The following is a 19,797-nucleotide window of genomic DNA, read 5'->3' as shown; positions in this document are numbered from 1 at the left end:
CCTGATTTGCTTGGCTATCTCCAGACCACGCAGCCTTGTGTCTATAGCACAAGTGGAAAGTTCTATCAGGTTATAAACTGAAGTTCTTCAATATGTTTTACCAAAGAAGAAAACTATTGAGATATGCAAAGACTTGTGTTCATCTCCCTGGACGTTTATTCTCTTCTAAGAGAGATATGAGTTTTTTACATAATTCTGTTTGTGTAGCTCATCTATGTTCCTATTTTATCTTCTGCTTTCTTGTTTTATTACAGTTTGCCTTGTACCATTTTTTTTTTCTTCTTCTCAAAAGAAATTCTTGGAAATTAAGYCATTCCAAATGATTCCCTTTGATTAATCTCTGTACTGGTGATGTAGAAATTTGTACTCTGCTAAATGCAGAGAAGGTCCATCTTTTGGCAAAACAAAACTATTGACTATATTACAGTTCACCCTCTTCTCTCTGTATATTTGTCTTGATGTTAATGCAGTAATCACTTTGTTACACGGATGCTTCACTATGTAAAGAGGAATTGCAGGACAGTCCTATGTTTTTTCAAGAACAATCTGCAAAAGCTTGAGATCTAACTTCTTCATAAATTTGTGAACCACACACAGTCTTTGACCAAACCATTGGCGCTCTTGTGGAATTATTTGCAATATGTCTGTCTGGGCAGCAATCCTTGTTTGCTCTTTTTATATAAATAGCGATCCATTTAATAATCTCTGKCTGTTGTTTCATGATGGCTTTGGAGGCAAAATCAATGTAAGTCTCTCTTTTTTCCTTCTTCCAGCTGCTGATTCCCATCTTCATAACACTTCTTTCCAGTTGATCTAACTGATTCAACTGTTTGTATGGCTGTGCTGCCATTTGGGTAACTTAAATGATCCATGTCAAAAATAACTCCAAACTGAGTAAAGGACTATTTTAACTTGCCTTTTCTGCTGAAGCCAGACTATTTTGAAAACATGTCTTTTCTGAGAAATAAATTGACCTTTATGCTTTCCTTAGAGGACATGTGAAGTCCAGGATGTTTCTGAATGACTTTCTCTGATTAAGGAAATACATTAATATCTTCATTATTTCAAGCCTTTAACTCTAACTTCCAAAAAGTCAGATCCTCAGGGTCTTGGAAAGACAATAGTCTTAGGGAGAAATAATTTGGTCCACATTGATGACACATGATAATCTATAGGATCACAACCAATAAGCACACATCCATAGTCTACCTGCCTTGAAGGGGTTAATTGTCCACAAGGTCTCCTTAGTTCATTATCAGAAAATCAATATCCATAAATGAATTCAAAAATGAGTAAAGGCAGGCTACCCTTAAATATGTGTCAGAGGGACCCTGGCAAGCAGCTGCTGTTGGTGCTTCAACTGCRTTAGGTGCTATGTCAAGGTTGGTAATGTTGGTGAGACTGCACAGGTCAGGAAGGGGACACTTCCAGTCAGGTCATACACAGGATACTCAGCATCTAAGATGTTAAATGTGCCAGAAGGTATAGTTTGTTGTTGTTCTGGCTATCAAAAGGTTAAAGTTGAAAAATCAATGCAAAATCCTTTAAGCACTGACAAGTGGAGAGTGATGGGTCCTGATCACTGTGTTTCTCAAGTCTGCAGTCTGCTGCTTGGTTTCATTCAAATGACTGATTTTGTGCATGTTACATGCAGCACCTGCTGCTCTCTGAAGTATTTTGGAGAAAGCCAGGCAATTTGAAAATACATTTTTTCTTCATGACTTCATATTAAATAAAAGCCTGTGACTTACAAAGCTTCATGTTGATATAAGCACTGCTTCTGAGCAACAGCCTCTCCCTCTCTCTAGRGGGGACAAAAGTCTGATCTGAAACCTGGGCTCCAAATATCTCATAATGTGCTCTTTGTCACAGATGCATGGATAAAACAGGTCTGTTTTCAATATATCAGAGTTACTGCATTAACACATTTTTTTTTTCCTATCAGCAGCTATGCATTGCTTATAGTAGGAGCTAGAAATAGTCATTGGAAATACTTGTCGCAATAGAAAACATTTTGACAATCTCTGAATGTCTTCCGGAAAATATATATTTTTTTTATTTTTATGTGTATGTTTACAGATATGGATAGTAACAGGAAATAAATAGAATAATAAATCAAGCCTTTGTTATATAGGAAAAAATAATATTACAGTTTTATTATCCTGTCTTTCAAAGACAAACCTAATGCTATGTTAGTAAAAAATATGCATCTCATCAGCATTTTGCAGTCAGATCAGAAAAACAGTAATATACAAATTGTAATGCCATGAATCTGCATGCATAAAAGCTTCAGTGCAAAAAAAAAAAAAAAAAAAAGAAAAGAAAAAAGAAAAGCTGTTGTAGGAAAAAAGACAAAGGAAAATTTGTTTTCTGTGGTTTCATTCACTCACTTAACCTATGTAGGTGCTTACTTCTCTTTAACCCACCTTTAAAAAACATACAACACAAAAATCCCACATACATCACAACTATTTTTCATCATCAGACTATAGAAGAACAACTGTACACATAGGGCTTATGGTTCATGCAGCAAACAGCAAATACCTATAGAAGTGTAAGAAAGGAAGAAGGCATACATGCAACAGTGTTCCCAAGCCTTGCTATAGGCCTTGTTTAATACTACCTGTACATTTGGGTTTATAGTGATGATCGAGCTCACATGCACTTTGGGGATTCTCAGCAYCTACCTTGCCAACATTTAACTGTATGACATGATGAATTAGACTTTGATTGTTTCTAAATAGGAATTAGCAGTTTCAGGTGGCACCTCCATTAACTTTTGTGCAGTTATGCCACTGGTTGAACTGAGAAATAGGCCTACTCCCCTCATGAGCAGTTTTGTGCACCACACTCCTGCTGCTAAGCCAGGTGGGCGGCTGSAGTAGCCGGGTGATGGGTCACCATACAACTCAGCCAACATGAGGCAGCACCGTCCAGGCTGCATTAGTGGCCCTGCACACTTTTCCAGCAGTGAGAAACACAACTGAGTATGGAAGACCAGCATGGCACACCCCATAAAACACGATACCTGACTCCAAGAGTTGCAACTTGTTACCGAGTAAGATGCAAGGGAATTCAACAGTTTAGGCACTGCGAAGTTGTCTCCCAGGCAATTAATCTGATGGCCAGAATCTTCCGCCTTTCAAAAGTAATTCCCTTTCTCAGTTTCCTCACAGAAACTCTAATTGTGCTCCCCTGAATCTCTGCAAGCACAAAAATTGTCCTTGCAAAGCCAGTATTTCTCAGCAATGCCACCCAAGAGCATCTGATATATGATCTTCTTGTCTTTGAGTAAGATGTAATCTATATGTACAATTTTTTTTATGTTAGCCATTATAATTTAAGCTTTATCTTTGATGAGGTTTAAAGGGTCTAGTACAGGCAGCTATTTTATGCAYTTAATGTTTTTAATTTACCAAATGAACAATCTAATTTATAGGAGAGATAAGTGAACATTTGTATCCAAGAAGCCAATAAAATCTCTTAAATTGTTCTTTTTTCCTTTTTATGATGGTATTTGCTCAGAAAACATCTTCAATGGAAACAGATGACTTTAGATAAAAATTCATTTGTATGTATATGATATTCAGCATGTTCCTTTAAAGTGCTGCTCCAACCTGAACTCATCGTAATGCAGGTTATTGGTGTCTCACACAGAAATATTTGTCACATATGTGATTCACCATATAGGTCTATCTTTAGACAATTTCACTGGTGAAAATGCAGTTCCACCAGAATCAAAAGTTAGTGCTGTGGAGTACTTAGTAAAGCCCATAACTACTTTTAAAGCTTGTATCTTGTAAAAGACTTTAAGAAGAAGTTGGAAAAATAGGTTTTAGATACACGTATACTTTTGAGTATATTGATTTCAGTTTTTATATAATTGCTTRGGATTTCAAAAAACATAGGTAAAAAAGTCTGACTGGAATATCCTTCCCAGCCCCTCTTGTCTTCCTGTGGTTACACACTCAACATTAATAAGATATTTCTTAAAAAGCTTTTAATACATAGATGATATTTTTAACTTGTAAGAACAGGTAACTTTTAAAGGCACGGTAGCTGAAACTTGCAAGATGCCCTTTTTCCAATTCCATATAATGTGAGGATTAACCTCTAACCTGATGTCAACATTAGGAAAAAATATATAGAGATATGTGTATGAAATCTACATAAAAACTCTGCACTTGCATGAAAAGGCCTCACAAATGGTGCAGATGCCTCCAAATAATATGATTAATTACAGAATCATATGCAAACATAGATTACAGACAGATACCCTAATGGTTTACCCAAAGAGGGCTGCTCTCTAGGGACATAATTTTCTCTGTGCAGTGTCACTTTGTATTATCCATCCATCATATGATCATAAATTTCTGCTGTCCCCTCAGCGCCAAGTCTATTTTCAAGTTTTGACATTTCTTCTGTGTCACTGCAGCTTTGCTTTCCCCAGTAATGTGTTGGCTCTCCATCTGCTAGCCCCACACATGAGGTGGAATGTCAAGTGTGCTTGGGAGTTTTGAAAAGCTTGCTTTTTTTTTTTTTTACCACTTCTTTCTGCCCTTTGTGCTTGCACAGCTGCTCCATTAGTTTGTCCTATAAAAGCCTGTGTATTATTGAAGAGGGTTGGGGAGAAGCATTTGGGCTGTCCTTCTGCAGCTTGGGTGGGATGRTACTGACTTGATCTATGTTCTCCTCTTCAGAGAGGTTGGAAAGTCATTTGGATGCTAATTCTTCTGTGATTATTTCCTTTCAGGAGGATGCATATGTTGTTGCCATTTTTTTTCCATTAAAAAAGGAATATTTTCTATCTCATAATTTGTGAGAATCTCTGGCCAGAATACTACTCCAACTTGTTGTGGTATGAATCTGGAATATTTCCACTGAGTTCATACAAAATGTGACTTTCTGCTCCACTCTCCTCAGAATGTTCCTCTGGAAAGTCCAGCACAATATCACTGTGGCTGGGGCAGCGTATTCCGGCTGAGTAATCTTTGTTGTGTTACATGCAGTAGAAGCACAATGTAAAAAGACAACAGGAGCACTTGTACCCTGTCTGAAAGATGCCTACAATCACTTTCCAGATCATATCCATTTCAGAGAGCTCTCCAAGAGTTTTCCCTTGTGGGGCTGAGGAATCCACAGCATGTGTCCTTTTCCCAATCACTGAGTGCTGCCTTGACTTTTTGTRGTCTTATTGCCACTTTCTTGCCCTTGCCATGAGGCTTGGGGGTTCTAACAAAATTGGTATAACCCAAMCAGAAACGAAACTGCATTATAGATATCTCCAAAATGTTGTCCCAAAACAGTTGCAGTTAAAAAAATATGTTTACTTAGCTCAGATAAATGCAAGAGCATGCCTCCGCTGAAGCCACACTATGTAATTTTATATGTTCAGTCATTACTCTCAATGACAAAAGAAACACAGGTAAATAAGGACRGATGAAAGGAAGTAAGGCTGTATTTTGCTCATTTTTTTATATTCTTGACTGTTCTCTAGGTATATTCATCTAATTATTTAGTCATATTCAGAGTAGTGATCTATCTTTTTGAAAAACAGAAGTTAATTATCTGCCATTGTAAGACAAAGGAGCTGAAACATTGAATAGGAAAGCTGTGTTTGTGCTAGAAAATAATTTCTGAGTAACTGTTGCATTTCCTCCCTGACTTCAGTCACTTTCAGTATGACCACCTTCAGCCATCAGAAAAGGCATCTTGTCGTCTAGGACCTGTAGGCACTGCTCACCTAGCAACCCTATTTGGGTGAATCTCATCATTAATGCTGATGAAAATACAGAGAATTCTGACTTCAGTTAGTAGGCTGATTTTAGTGTGAAAACATAGCAAAGTCCTGTGGTAATGTGAATTACTGAATTGTCACATTGCTCCTGACACTCTTTTGGTCTAGACCAATCGTCAGGAGAACTCACAATGTCTGGACTCATTTTGGGGGTTAATTGATGCCAATGTCTGTGCTTAAATGGCAGTCTGGATTAAGCAGCACAGTTTTGAGTGTAAGAATTTAGCACATGCATGCCAGCTGCGTCATGCCATTTGGCCTCACAGAGGAGAAATGGTCATTCACCCATTTAATCGATTAGTAGAGGAACTGCTAACCAGAACAACTAGAACCTTGGTAGAAAAAAACAAGGTCACTCTGTTTCTGGCAGAGACTCTGGTGCGTTTTATTTCAGAATTTGATTACACAAAGACTTGCAGTATCTTTATGCAATAGGCCTAAATTCTTTGTTTCTAAATATTGTAGGCCAATAGACTTATATGCAGACCCTGTTATTTCCTCCAGAAATTCTGAAAAGAAAGTGAGAAGCCCCAGACTCTTGGATATGCAGTCACATGTATGTGAGTGTAGTAAGGTTTGTGGTGGTAGCCAAACTATTTAATTTTTGGTTAATTATGAAGTATTGTCACAGCACTCAGAATTATTCTCTGGCCATGTACCTTCTCTGAGGTCTTTTGTACTGACAAAGAAGAAATCCTTATAGTTTTAGCTGGCTAATTAGGATTTTTACTGTTTTTTTTTTTTTTTTTCCCCAGCATTGTGCCTATAAACTATGCTTCCAGATATGAAAGCCTAACTCTCTCCTCTTGTCCTGGACAGAAAAATAAACAGGGATAAATAAGACCCTCAGGAAAACCRCAGGAAGGAGGATCTCACAGAACTGGAAACCTTGGAGGGCTTGATTGCTTCCCAAGCAAACATCGGCCTCCTGGCTTCTTAAATCTTGAGTATTTGTCTTCTGGAGGTAAAGTCAATAAAAATTGAAGACAAACACACCCATTATCTAATTTCATGATATTTATACATAGCAGAAAAGATCAGATATCTCCTGAATATCTTGAAAGGGTGGGTCTGCTCGGATGGAATGCTCCTTCTTTATCCATTCAAGGGAGAAATKAATCCAGAGATTTTTCTTTTTTTGTCCCCTCCAAGATACTTTTGAACAGATCCTAACACATACTTTTTTCCTGTGTTCTCCACCAGCAGGGTAGATTTTTTTTAAAAAACAAATAGCAACTAATTTCTGAGCCCACTTCCTGCTGGCTTATTGAAAGATATACATTTGGCAATTATATTATGACATTTTGTTATTATTAGAATTTGGAGGAGAGAAACAAAATTCAAGCACTTCCCTCAGTGAAACTTGAGCAATAATGATGTTTTCATTATTGTTTCCACTGACAGCAGTAACACACAATCTTAACTTTGGAATACAGGCCTGSCTCGGAATTTCTCACCAGCATCAGTAAAAATGCACTGCTGCCCCACAGGATTTTGTTTTCATCCTTACAACATTAAAGTTCAATTTGTGGCATTGGCAAAGTGACTAAAAGAAGCGGTTGGCAGCAGTGACAGTCAGCTGAGGCCCAGCTGCCTCACTGCTGCCATCACCTCCTCCCTCTTCTGGAGCGGAGGGATGCGGATGCGGGCAAGGCCCAGAGGATAATGCAGACCCAGAGCCCAGGAGAAAGGTGCTGAGGAGAAAACAGGATGCCTGCTTCTTATCCACAACATTCTTAAGTATGGAATACACACAAAGCTTAGAGCCTTGCTTTTCCAAAGTCTCCAGCCTGGTTTCGCTGGCCAAGAGAAGACCAAGGTTAAGGTGATTTGGTAACATATAATAAAATATGGATATATAAATACAAATGTACRTATATTTGTTTTTACTTAAACTTAAGAAAAATAGCATGGTTTCCTGTGAGCTGTGCTGAGGATTACTATGCCTATTATACTTTCATGAAGAAGCTTCATAAATAGTCCTGTTACAGCTTTCACACTTGCCCTTTTGCTCTACACACTGGCTTAATTTAGACCACAGCTAAATCCTTTTGGGCTTAATGTTTAATCATCTGATTCCAGGACAAATATATATATATATATATATGTATGTATGTATGTGTATATATATATAATGTATAAAAAGTATGTATATATATATATATATACACACATGTATATATGTGTATATATAGTATGTATGCATATATATATATATATTTGTATGTGTGTGTATATATATATACACATATATTCATATAAAACTCTATTTTGAAAAGCAATTGGTTGGAATCATTCCCTCAATTCCAGTCATTGCTACTATCACCTGATTCTTCCTTTCACTTCTCTGATTGGTACGTCTCTCTACTCACAGTACTGACTTTTCCTGACTTTCTTTGGGTCTTTTTCATTCATCATTCTTTCCCTACTAATAGTCTTTCCTTCTATGCTCTATGCTTATATCCATTTATTTCAATTTCTAACTCTAATAAAAACTGTCCATYCAAATTAATCTGGATGTTTTTTAAATAACTCCAACACACAATGACAGGGCATATTAACTAAGCAATTACGCTATTTTAGAAACTTACTACCTAACTTTCTAACTTTCTAAGCACTGACTTCCACTTCCTTTTATGTCAAAACTTTATGGATTTTTGGGAGGAGACAATATTACATACAAAATACTCATCAAAATACTCATTTATCTATTGTGCTCTTCTTGAGTCTTTGTACAGTGATACTTCACCTATTTGATATTCCCCATCTATCATTTGGACGGTGAGGAGTAACTCCAACCGTTAAAGAAGTTGCTCCATGCAGCTGGAATGCACAGTGCAGGGAGCAGCCTTTGCCTCCAACTGGCACCGCTCTGTTTCACAATACGCCAGCATTTCGGCTGTGATTATCAAGCGTGCGTCACAGGCAACCCTCAGGCAGCCAAAAGGAAGGGGAAGATACAATGGTTCACAACTGATTCATTGAATCTTATGATCCAGGCGAAAAAAAAAAAAAAAAAAAAAAAAACAGATCCAGCAGCTGAGTATTTTCTTATGTTGTATAAGAACTGAATCAACCCTGGCTGACCTTAGAGGAGAGGAGAAAACTGTTTTCCAAGCCCTTCTCACTAGGTGCACTGAGTGCAAACATACTCATCTTGGACAGAAGTAGGGTCTACAGTAATATTCTCTACCTTGAATAAAATACATTTTTGTTCTAACAGCAAAACTGAAAATGTTCCTGTTGGAGTGATGAGCATTTCCAAGATTCATTTTCTYAGATCACAAGAAATATAAACAGCAGCATAGACTAAGAACACTAATTTGAAATCTGTGACATATATAGATTTAGAGGTCTGTTTAAAGCACATATTATAATGCCTGAATACAAAGTCAGACATTTGGAAAATGCCTGGGATGGAAAGAAACGCCACTTAAATTAAGCTTGRTGGAAGTAGAGGAGGAACAGAGGAGAGATGAGGAGAGTGCACTTTTGAAAAATAAATCACCAAAGAGGCAGAGACAAGGAAGAGTGAGGCAATAGCAAAAGCAGAGAGCATGCAATCCATAGGCCAAAATCATCTGTTAAGACAAAGAAAGTAACCAAATACTTGATTCAGAGCTAACAGTCTGCCCAGGTCAAGAGGTAACTGAGCATATATTTAGGTAAAAAAGATGCTTTTCTTGTGAGATTTTCTTCACCTTTGTTTTTTTTCAATAGCAAGAAAATTGAATTACCACTTGGACACCATTACTAGTGAGTCTGTTTCCTCTTCTGAATATCTATAGACCTACTGTCATAATCTTTGGAGTTGTATTTATTGTTTGGTATAACATGATCCATACCCAGGGACATTTTACTTCACTGACTAATCTAACGCACATAAACCTGTTTCCTATGTTAATAGGGATAGTATTATATAATTGCATTTGTTGTCAGATTCTTTCAAAAGTACCTAAACATTAAATCTGAAATCATAGTGGATATTTTATGTTTGTTAGTTTATAACAATCTTTTAAAATACTTCTGCAATGAAAAAAATAACCCAGAGATAAAASATTCTACAAGCCACAGCAAGAGGTTAATAAAATTAATCTTAACTGCAGGCGTAGGAGTGGCATTTAAAAACAACTTTTTGGGGAAAGTAAGTTTATATATTAAAATTTGATTTTAAGGACATACAAATGTATCATATGAATTAGTTCCGCTACCTGGGAAAATGTCCAAAGGCTTATTATCAGCAAAGCAAATTCTTTCCTGGACTGACCTCAGGGGAAATGTTATTCACAAAAAGATAATCTGCCTAAATATCATCTCAACAGTTTCTTGATCATTTCTGTAAAAAGATATTTTTCCATGGCATTCATCCATCTCTGAAAAGTCCACATTACTATCAGACCATTTAACCCAAAATACAAATAATGGTTATTACCTATTTCCTGACTACCTCAGAGAAGTTCAGCCAATCAAGCAGCAAGAGTCAATATTTGATTTAAGCACAGACCCCTCAAATTAGGCAATATAAAATAACCAAAAGAAGCTCCAAGAAAAGATTAAATAAAAGAAAGATATAATAAAATCACATTGTGCAAATAGAAGGCAGTGCAAAAAATATTAAAATCTGTGACATTCTCTTTGTGTTTTCAAGCACAAAGATTGGAGTCCCAATTTCTCCCATTTTCATTTCTTTTTTCTTCTTTTTTTTCATGCTTATATTTTGCTCTGGCAATGACAATAATAATTGTATCTTTAAGGTGAATGTATTACAAGAAAAAAAATAAAAACAAAGAAAAAATAAAGGATGGGGGGAAAAAAAGGAAAATGAATGAAAAAAAAAAAAAAAAGAAAAAGAGAGATTAAAGGATTGATGGTCAAGCCCACACAGGATTGCAATCCCCTCAAATGAAGGGGATATTTTATATTTATATTTATATCTCCTATATTTTATAGGAGATACCCACTATCTCCATGCAGCAGATGTGAAACCTTGGTATGGAGAGGAACATCCAAAGCAGCATGCTCTTTAAGTCGGTTTAACACTGTTGTATGCTGCTCAGACCAAATAGAGAGCGGAAAAAAGTAGAAAGTAAATGACTTTTTTTCAATCCTTAGAGCCAGAGTAAGGTGCTCACAAGTTTTATACTTTTTTATTTTATTTTTTCCCTATTTCAGGAACATGTACTGAGAAAAGTATTGCTTTACTTTTGTAGTAATCCATTGGTTACATCATTTGCCCAGGAAGTGAATAACAGATATTTTGGGTGTTTCTTTGTTTCACTTCAGTTCTTGCTAACATACAGGCTCATATTTCACTTTCTAGTAAAGTGCCATCAGCAGCCACCTCCCTCTGAAGTGCTGGACATCTGTGATCTGTGGAACAGGGCCAGAAGGAAATAAAAAGTTGACTCTGAATCTCAGTAAAGAATGAAGCCAGCTTTACCTGTCTGTCTGGTGTCAGACTTCTTTCTGCAAGAATGGCAGAGCCTTGCAGATAGGCTTCCTGATTATGGTGGTTCCCTGGTCTGATCATAGCTGCTTTCTTACTTTCTCCTATTTCACAATAAGCCTATTTTTTATTTGAACTTTCTTTGGATATTAATTTTAAACACAAATAAACTGTAGTTTGCTTCTACAGAACTACCTAAATAAATAAATAAATAAATAAACGTGGAATCTACTTCCCTGGAGATATTCAGATCTTTGGATGCAATCCTGTGTAACAAATATTCTTTAGGTGACCCTGTGTGTGTGCAGGGAGGTTGGACTAGGTGATCTCTAAAGGTCCCTTTCAACCTTTATGATTCTATGTTTCTATGATTTACCTCAGAAAACTGATATAACAGATCTTTAGTATTAACCTGAAGGAGCAGTGGTTACACAAACCACTGGAGGATCAGGAGTTGTAGATGTCTTGGTTTTGAGCCTCATAGGTCATGGTTCTGTTACTTTTTCTTGTCAATGGTGAATCTGAAATGTCTTGGAAAAGAAAGTTAAGGAAGCTTCATTTTATAAGCTCAGCCAAGTGAACTGCATTCAAATAAAGCAAAAATAGACATGCAAGCAGCACAAAACTACTCTGTGACAAAACAAGAATTTGAGACCTGATGGTGTCACATTTTATCAGTACAAAGTGTAGGCTATGTAAATTTGGTATGTTGTGTGTATATTATAAATAGCAGSTGAAATGTTTTACATAAATCTTAAGAATAATCTGGTAGCATTTAAAAGTCTGTTGAAAAAGAAGAAGAATCTGTTCTAATACACAACATCAGTACAGAGCTGTACTGCTCTACTTTCATTCTGCACGTAGATACCTATTTTTTTGCATCTCCTTATAGCTTGGTTTTCTTCGCCAGTTTATTGGCAGGTTTCCAGAGATAGTGATGATTCATTTTGGTGAGGTTCCAAGTAGGTGAATTTGAATGTCACATTTTTGGTCAACATAAACTAAAGTAAGGCAGGGAGAAAGCTGAATGTATTTAATCACACAGTGCTGTCATGCTGCTGAGGAAACTCATAAACAGTTGAATCCAAGCTTGAACATTGTGCCAGACATTTGTATCTAGGAGAGGACTGTACGTTCCACCAGTGTGCTGTGATAGGGCCAGTATTAACACAAGGCATTCAGTACAAATAAAAAACCTTAAACAAATGAAGGAGGTTTGGGGCAAAGGGGGAAACCTTGAACATGCTGTATATCCAGAGAAAATGGGATGATTATGTCTCCTAATCCAGGAGAATTTGGAGCAAAAATCCTTTCCTATACAATTAATCCCAAAAAGAAGCAAGGAAAAGAATTCCTGAGGGATAACATTTTTTGCCTACGGATTCATAGTAAGTCATTTTGAGTGACTGAATACTGAATTCTTTACAATTAACATACATATCCCACACCAGCAGTGGGACCAGCGTGCAGGGTAGATGTTGGAAAACTCTGTACCTGTCATGTTCCTAAAAGGTTAGGGAAGTGCAGGAAGGAAATGGTAGTTCTTTGATGTTATTTTTTGCCCAAATCCTTAAGATTCAGATGAAGGGAAAAAAAAAAAAAAGAAAAAAGAAAAGAAAAAAAGACTGTGATAATATTTTAACCTATTTATAGGGATTCAAACCCATAACAGGGCTCTCAACACAGAGCCCTGAACCCTGTATGGGCCTGGGAAGGAAACAGGCTTTGCATGCCTACCGCTGAAATTGTTCCAGGTTTCCCTGAAAGAGAGAGAARAGGTCAGTGAGGAAGATGGGAAACAGATTGTGTCCCAGTGGTAAGACATTAACCTTGGAGAAACACACTCCCTCTGTTAATATTTGTGCTATCGCAGCGAGCCGAAGGAATGCACAGCCTCGCTCCAGACTGCAGACCCAGCATCTGGGACTGCCGCCCACTTCTGCTTAGTACCATAACTACTCAAGGTTTTTACCAAGTTAAACTACTCAGTTTAGCACCTTGGATATTAAGTACAGCATCATACTTTCTCCTGGGCTGTCAGTCTTGGGCTACGTTTTGATCTTGCATTTCTTTCAGCAGGAGAGATGAAGTCTGTTCTGAGCACGGCCTTTACCGTATTGCCTTGTTATAGACTTAGGCATAATGTTCGATTAATCATTTTCTGTGTCATCAACTTTATTTTTCTTAGTCTTCACATCTTCATGGATTCATTTCTACTGCTCTTCTTTTTCTTATTTCTAGCTCTGCAATTAGACTTCCATCCTCTTAAGCTACTGTCAAAGCAATGCAGGTGGCTTGAAATCTAACAAAATTAGAAAATGAATAAAAACTAAGACAAAATCAACAGACACTTTCCTCTAGCATACAATATGTTTTCTGTTATCAGGCTGTTTAAAATGCAGTGTGTCTCTGGTCTATGTCTTCTTCTATGTCTTGAACAGCACTCAGTACAAGTAAACAGGGGCATTCGGCGAAAAAACTAATCTAAACAGAGCACGCCTTGATTTACTCTAAATCTTCAAATTAGAATGAAGACAAGGCTGTATACGGTTTTTTAAATCTCTTTCTGACTGGTAAACAACATCTCTGTGGGCCAAATTCCCTTTTCTTCAATTAGATCTGCATATCATTTCTGCATTCAGATGGCCACACACAAATTGCTTTGGTCTAGCGCCCAGATAGTACAGAAATTTGTTACACAAATTCCTTTAAGGAATTTGGTTACTGCATTTTCTATCTTGCTTATTTTAGTAAAGAAATAATCCATGCCATTTTATTCCTAAGAAAGCTGCACTTTTTTTTTTCTAAGGAGATTTTCTCAGTCCTAACTTCTGCAGAAGATCTTTCTTTTGCTTTAACTTTCTTTATTGGCATTCTACCACTGATATTCTACCAATTGATAGTTTACCAATAAGTTCATCTAACATAATTTTATTGGTTTATTGACTCCAAGTAACTTCTTTTTTTTTTTGCCAATCTGTAGGGTTTGAATGAAAAAGCATAAAAATTAAAAAGTTTAAAAACACTGTCTTATTCATTTGATGATTAACACCTGCATACATCCCTTCTGAAGCCACTTGTGACTTCTGGTCAGATTTCTTTGTCTCTGTTATCACCACTTTTGCTTGGTTATTCCTTTTTTGGGAATTCCTCACTCAGAACCTCCTTCTACTCTGATGTAAATACTAAATATCAAATATGAAGTATCACCATTACTTAGGGACATATACAGATGTAGACATTCATATAGACATGTTCTTCCACTATTGTTTAATCTTCATTCTTATTAATTCTGAAAGAAACTGCCTCACTAACATATAACTATAAAAGTGAAACAGTTGCTTAGGATTTGCTGTTGTAAACACTTCTTAATATATTCACTGTTTTGTCTTGCTGTACACACCCTGAACTTAACTATATCCCAAACATGCTATAGTTGTCTACAGAACATGTGTTTCAGCTTCCATTCAAAAACATTTTGGGCTTGAAAAGTATACATCTGTAAATCTAATTTAGAAACATCTTTTACTCATTTTATTAGGACAATAGGACAGGCAGCAGAGTGACAATTATCTAAGGTTACCCATCCCAATCCCAGTGAAGTCAGTGGGAGGTTTCTTACTGACTTCATGAAGCCAAAACTTTGATCTGGGTTAATCTTTGAAGAGACCAGAGAGAGCAGCACTTCCAGTCTCTTTTACATGACTGAGTTAATTAGGATATGGAGAAAATAAATCTTTTTTTTTTTCCCACAATAAAAGTTAATCTCTGCTGTCTTTCTTTAAGCACCTTTATGCTTCATCTTTGAAAAGATATTGATATTGCCAAAAAAGYATGGAAAGGCATTAAATTTGGAAATAGTCACTTCAATGGGATATAACACTCATCACCCTATAGAATTTCAAGATCCCAGACTAATGCAGAACACTTTTTTGCCCCCAAATATTTTTTACATATTGCTGCAAGATTTTCCACGTCTTACTTGCTTCCTTAAAGAAATTGTTGTAATGTAGATAACAAAATAATGTAACTGAACTGCCAAAGACGACTGAAATTGGTAGTTATGATTGTAAAGGATTTCAGCTCATTACCACAGGGTGTAACACGCACTGCTGTCGTGGTCAGTGTGGTTAATGACAAATGAATGTGGTTAATGATAAAGAGAAAATTTTAATGGACTAAATGAAAAATAAAATCACATTAATGTTTTAAAAATACTTTATACTAGCTTACCCTTTCTCTTATTTCTTGTACCAAAAGATCAGTCTAAATGACTTTGTGATTTTTTCCTTGTTTACATCTTGGTCAGCTTCATAGACACAAGCTACCTTTTCTATTATTAAATAACATAATCAAATAAAAGCCAGAACAGTGGTTTCCAAGCTGAAGTTTGCTACCTCTGCCTCATGGCTAAACAAATACTCCTATATCTAAATCTAAATCTTTTTAATTTTTATTTATTTATTTATTTTGCCTGGTCTAGTAAAAGACCTTACTACCTTACCTTGCTTAATAGCTTTTAGTTAGGTAAATACTTTAAGATTTGTAATTTATGTATATTTCTTCTTGTTTTCATGAAAGTATTTTCACAGAATATGTATTTTTCTTCTTGCTTTTTTTTCCCTCCAAGAAAATTCAGCTAGCTTGAAGTACTTCATACCACTGCACTATAACATCTATTCTATAGGTAGTGAATGGCGAGCTATTGCAACACCAAGGCCGTTCGAGTTTTCTACTTCTTGTCATGCTGGAAGGTGCATACCCTTTAGAGATGCCAACTTTCAGAAAAGTTGATTATTCTAAATATTCTTGCTGGGAATAAGTGTTAATAGCTTTTAAAAATACAGATTAACTGTTTTTTTTTTTTTTTTTCTTGTTTTAGCAATTGCTTCAGACCTTGACCTCAGAGCTTGCTACCAAAATTATTTGGAAAGCTCAGCTTTCAATGTGCTGGAAACACTAAGTGATATTTTATAGCTACAGCTGTGCTAAGTAGCAATTTCCAATGCTATGCATTCTCCTTAAAACAGAATACAATTTTTCTTAGCTGAAGATAGAGAGAAGCTACCTTTCTCTTGTTCTCTTAGATGACACATGCCCATTTTTAATCATTTGTTTATGTGTCAAAGGTGTTTAGCAAATGGTGGCACTTTTTATGTGAGAATTTCTGCAGCAAGGACTGGAAGTTAGACTATGAGGCTCTGTTGTTTAAAACCATATGTGGGAAAGCCTCTAGGCTTTTCAAGCTGCTTATGTTTAATAAAAAGGCTAAATGTACTAAATGTACTAGTTAACATGACGTATGTCAGGTACCATAGTTATAAACGATTATATCAGATATATAGCAAGTAGTCAGACAGTAGAGCCCTGTTCTGAACTAAACAGAGGCATTTGTTAAACTGGAAGAGAGCTCCCAAAGAGTTTGGGAACTTCCTTTAATAAAACAGTCATTAACTTTTACAATTAGGTTATAAGAAAATAAACAGCAAGGCAATGAAGCCTTTTGTCTTCAGTTCAGGTTTTGATACAGAATGTCGTTTAATACAGAATGTCGATTCAAACATGTACCACACATATCTTTTATCAGTAATATAAAAAGGAAAACAATTTATAAATGACCTATTTGAGGAAAAACATGATTAAATACATTAGTAATAATTTCAAAGCAATCTAGTGGGACTGTACATGCACCAGTAAAAAAAATCATAATGAATTATGCTTATTTGACAATTCCTAAAATGATTCTCAATTAAAGCAAGATTTATAAAGGTTATAATAACAATAGCCACAATAATCATTGAAATATATATTTTATCTCTAGTCTTGCTAATTAATAATTTGAGAAGTTTTATAAAGAATTTCTCTTTTTTTCTCATTCAAAAGAAGGGAAACTGAGACATAGTGTGTCTGCATTTTTCCAAGCTCATTCATTTCAGAATAGGAAGATAGAATTGGAAGCAAGGAAGGAAGGAAGGAAGGAAGGAAGGAAGGAAGGAAGGAAGGAAGGAAGGAAGGAAGGAAGGAAGGAAGGAAGGAAGGAAGGAAGGAGGGAGGGTTATTTGGGCCAATCCAAACCAGTAGAGTTAAGTTAGAATATCTAAACTAACAGCAAATAATTTTACTGAAACAAGAAGTTGAGAATGATGACAACATGTTTTAGTTCAAATGACAGAAACACAGACTGCTTAAGSTTGAAAGAGACCTCTGGAGATTAGCTGGTTCTATCCTGCTGCTCAAGCAGAGACACCTAGAGYATGGGGCTCAGGGTTGTATGCAGGCAAGTTAAGATCTCCRGAGAAGGAGACTCCACAACCTCTCTGTCACCCTCACAGCAAAGGAGTTCTTCCTCACATGCAGATRGAGCRAGTGTTTCAACTTGCACTAATTATCCCTTACCCATATGACTGGCCACCACYGAGTTTGGCTCCATCCTCCCTATACTTTCCTCTCAGGTACTTAAGAGTACTTACACATATTGAGCGCTCTATTTTCTCTTCTCCAGGCTAACCATGCCCAGGTCACTTAGTCTTTCCTCATACAAGAGATGCTCCAGTCCATCATCYATGTTGTTCTCCAGTGGACCCTCCCTCTCTAGAAACTCCACATGTCTCTTATACTGTGAAGCCCAGAACAGCACCCAGCACTCCAGGTATCCTCACCAAACCTGAGGAGAGRGGCAGGATACCCTCCCTTGACCTGCTGGCAACATGCTCCTGGTGCAGGCCRCGTGTATGATACGTGACTTTGACCGTGAGGGCACATTGCTGGCTCATGGTTAAGGTCTTGTCAACCAGGACTCCCAAAATTWTGTGGAGATGCTGGGGCTTGAACCCAGGGCCTCTTACATGCAAAGCAAGCGCTCTCCCACTGAGCTACATCCCCTTGCTTTGGGTGTGTATGCATTCCGGCAAATACACATCAGAATTTAGCACTGTCACTCTAGCACTCCTAAGTTCAAGCCCCAAATATTTCAAATCTGTGGGATATATTCTCCTTATATAATTCATAAGTGGATTATACTATTGAACTATAATCAGATTTTGATTGAACTGTAATCAGATTTTAATGAGTTTATCTACTTAYAAAATATGTAAAGCTACAGACAAACATTGAAAAATCGTTTAATATTTCTTAGCTTATTTTAAAATGGCGGTTCATTTTTATGTATACAAGAACAGAGAAGAAATATCTGCCAATAAACATATTATTTGCTGGATCCTATCTTATTCATTCTTTCTGATCATATAATCTCCTTAATTTCATCTAGCCCTATCTTAAAAAGCTCTAACTTTTCGAAGGAATAACTGTTTCAATTTCCAGACTACTTAAATTCATATACAGTTTATAGCCATTTATTTTGCATTTATGAGCTTCTATTTACTTCTGGACATGCGCATCTTCACTTTTCAATGCTAAACAAACCTTGCTCCTCTATTCACTTTATAAAATGAGGTGTTTATTCTGCTGGTTATCCTAGCCTAAGATAGGCTTAGATTGTTTTTACATATGAGCAATTCACTTTTCTTACAACATTCCACATGTTGTCCCAAACAGCAGTTATGATATTGACCTAATATTTCCTTCCCTCTACTGGAAATATCTGATCAAATATATCTTGGTATCATATATGCATTTTTCATTGTTTGARGATATTCTTGAAGAATAGTCATCCAGAAAGTAACTTGTATGCAGGGCTCTCATCATCCAGTATATATAAGTAATCATTCTTTACTTTGTACTTTACTTTTACTTCTTTTACTTCTCAACTCATTTGAATTTTATATTACGGCATTTTTTCTCATTTCTATCACACAAATCCTTAGATTGTTCTGATTCTTTATGTATATGATGATACCTACCAAATTTTTCATGATTTTTTTAAAATTATTTAGATGAGTCTCAATACGAATCCTTTTAAAATCTGAAATACTTGCTGAAGTTTTTTAACATTCCTGTAGTCACTTCCTTGGTTCTCAAAAATATTCCATATAAATCCCTACTTTTTCTAGTTTAATGAAAAAATTCTCAAATAGAAGCATAACCATATATTATTGAAGTCCAGATAGGTTATGTCTTGTATCTTTCTTATATTTAGGGTAACTCTCCTTTAGCTTACACTACAGCTTGTCCATATTCTAGCTGCGTGAATCTTTTCAAATCTTTTTAAAGATCTTTTTAAATCTATGGATTTTTAGACCTCTACTACCATGAAAAAAATTCTCTTTACATTCCTCACTTACATAGAGTCCCTACTTTTGATTTTTACACATACATATAAATAAATATAGGGRAAAAAAAAGATTTTTTTTTATTGGTAACTCAGATTTGTTCCTCAAGTAGACAATGACTTTCCTCACAAAAGGTGCTGGTACAGTTTACAGTAATATACTGTGGAAGTGAATTATATTCCCCAAAATATTCTTCCTGTGAAATTACAGTGTCCATARTTGGGAGGCTGAAAAATATCTGACATTTCATAATAGCATTCCAAGTAATCCTGAAAACACTGAACCTTTGAACCCTAGTAACCTCTGGTCCATGGCTGACCAGCATT

The 19,797-nt window shown here is 36.2% G+C and overlaps 1 non-coding gene across 1 annotated transcript; it reads right to left on the bottom strand.

Moving 5' to 3' along the window:
- Positions 1–18,053: 18,053 nt before the first annotated feature.
- On the bottom strand, positions 18,054–18,125 carry TRNAA-UGC. Its single transcript has one exon. It is a non-coding gene; the product is annotated as a tRNA-Ala (tRNA).
- Between the last annotated feature and the right edge of the window lie 1,672 nt (positions 18,126–19,797).

This window comes from Nothoprocta perdicaria, unplaced genomic scaffold (assembly GCF_003342845.1).
Source record: "Nothoprocta perdicaria isolate Ctin4 unplaced genomic scaffold, notPer1 scaffold_85, whole genome shotgun sequence".
In the NCBI taxonomy this organism is placed as follows: Eukaryota; Metazoa; Chordata; class Aves; order Tinamiformes; family Tinamidae; genus Nothoprocta; species Nothoprocta perdicaria.
Note: the sequence above shows the minus strand (reverse complement) of the source record. Positions and strands in the feature narration are given on the sequence as shown.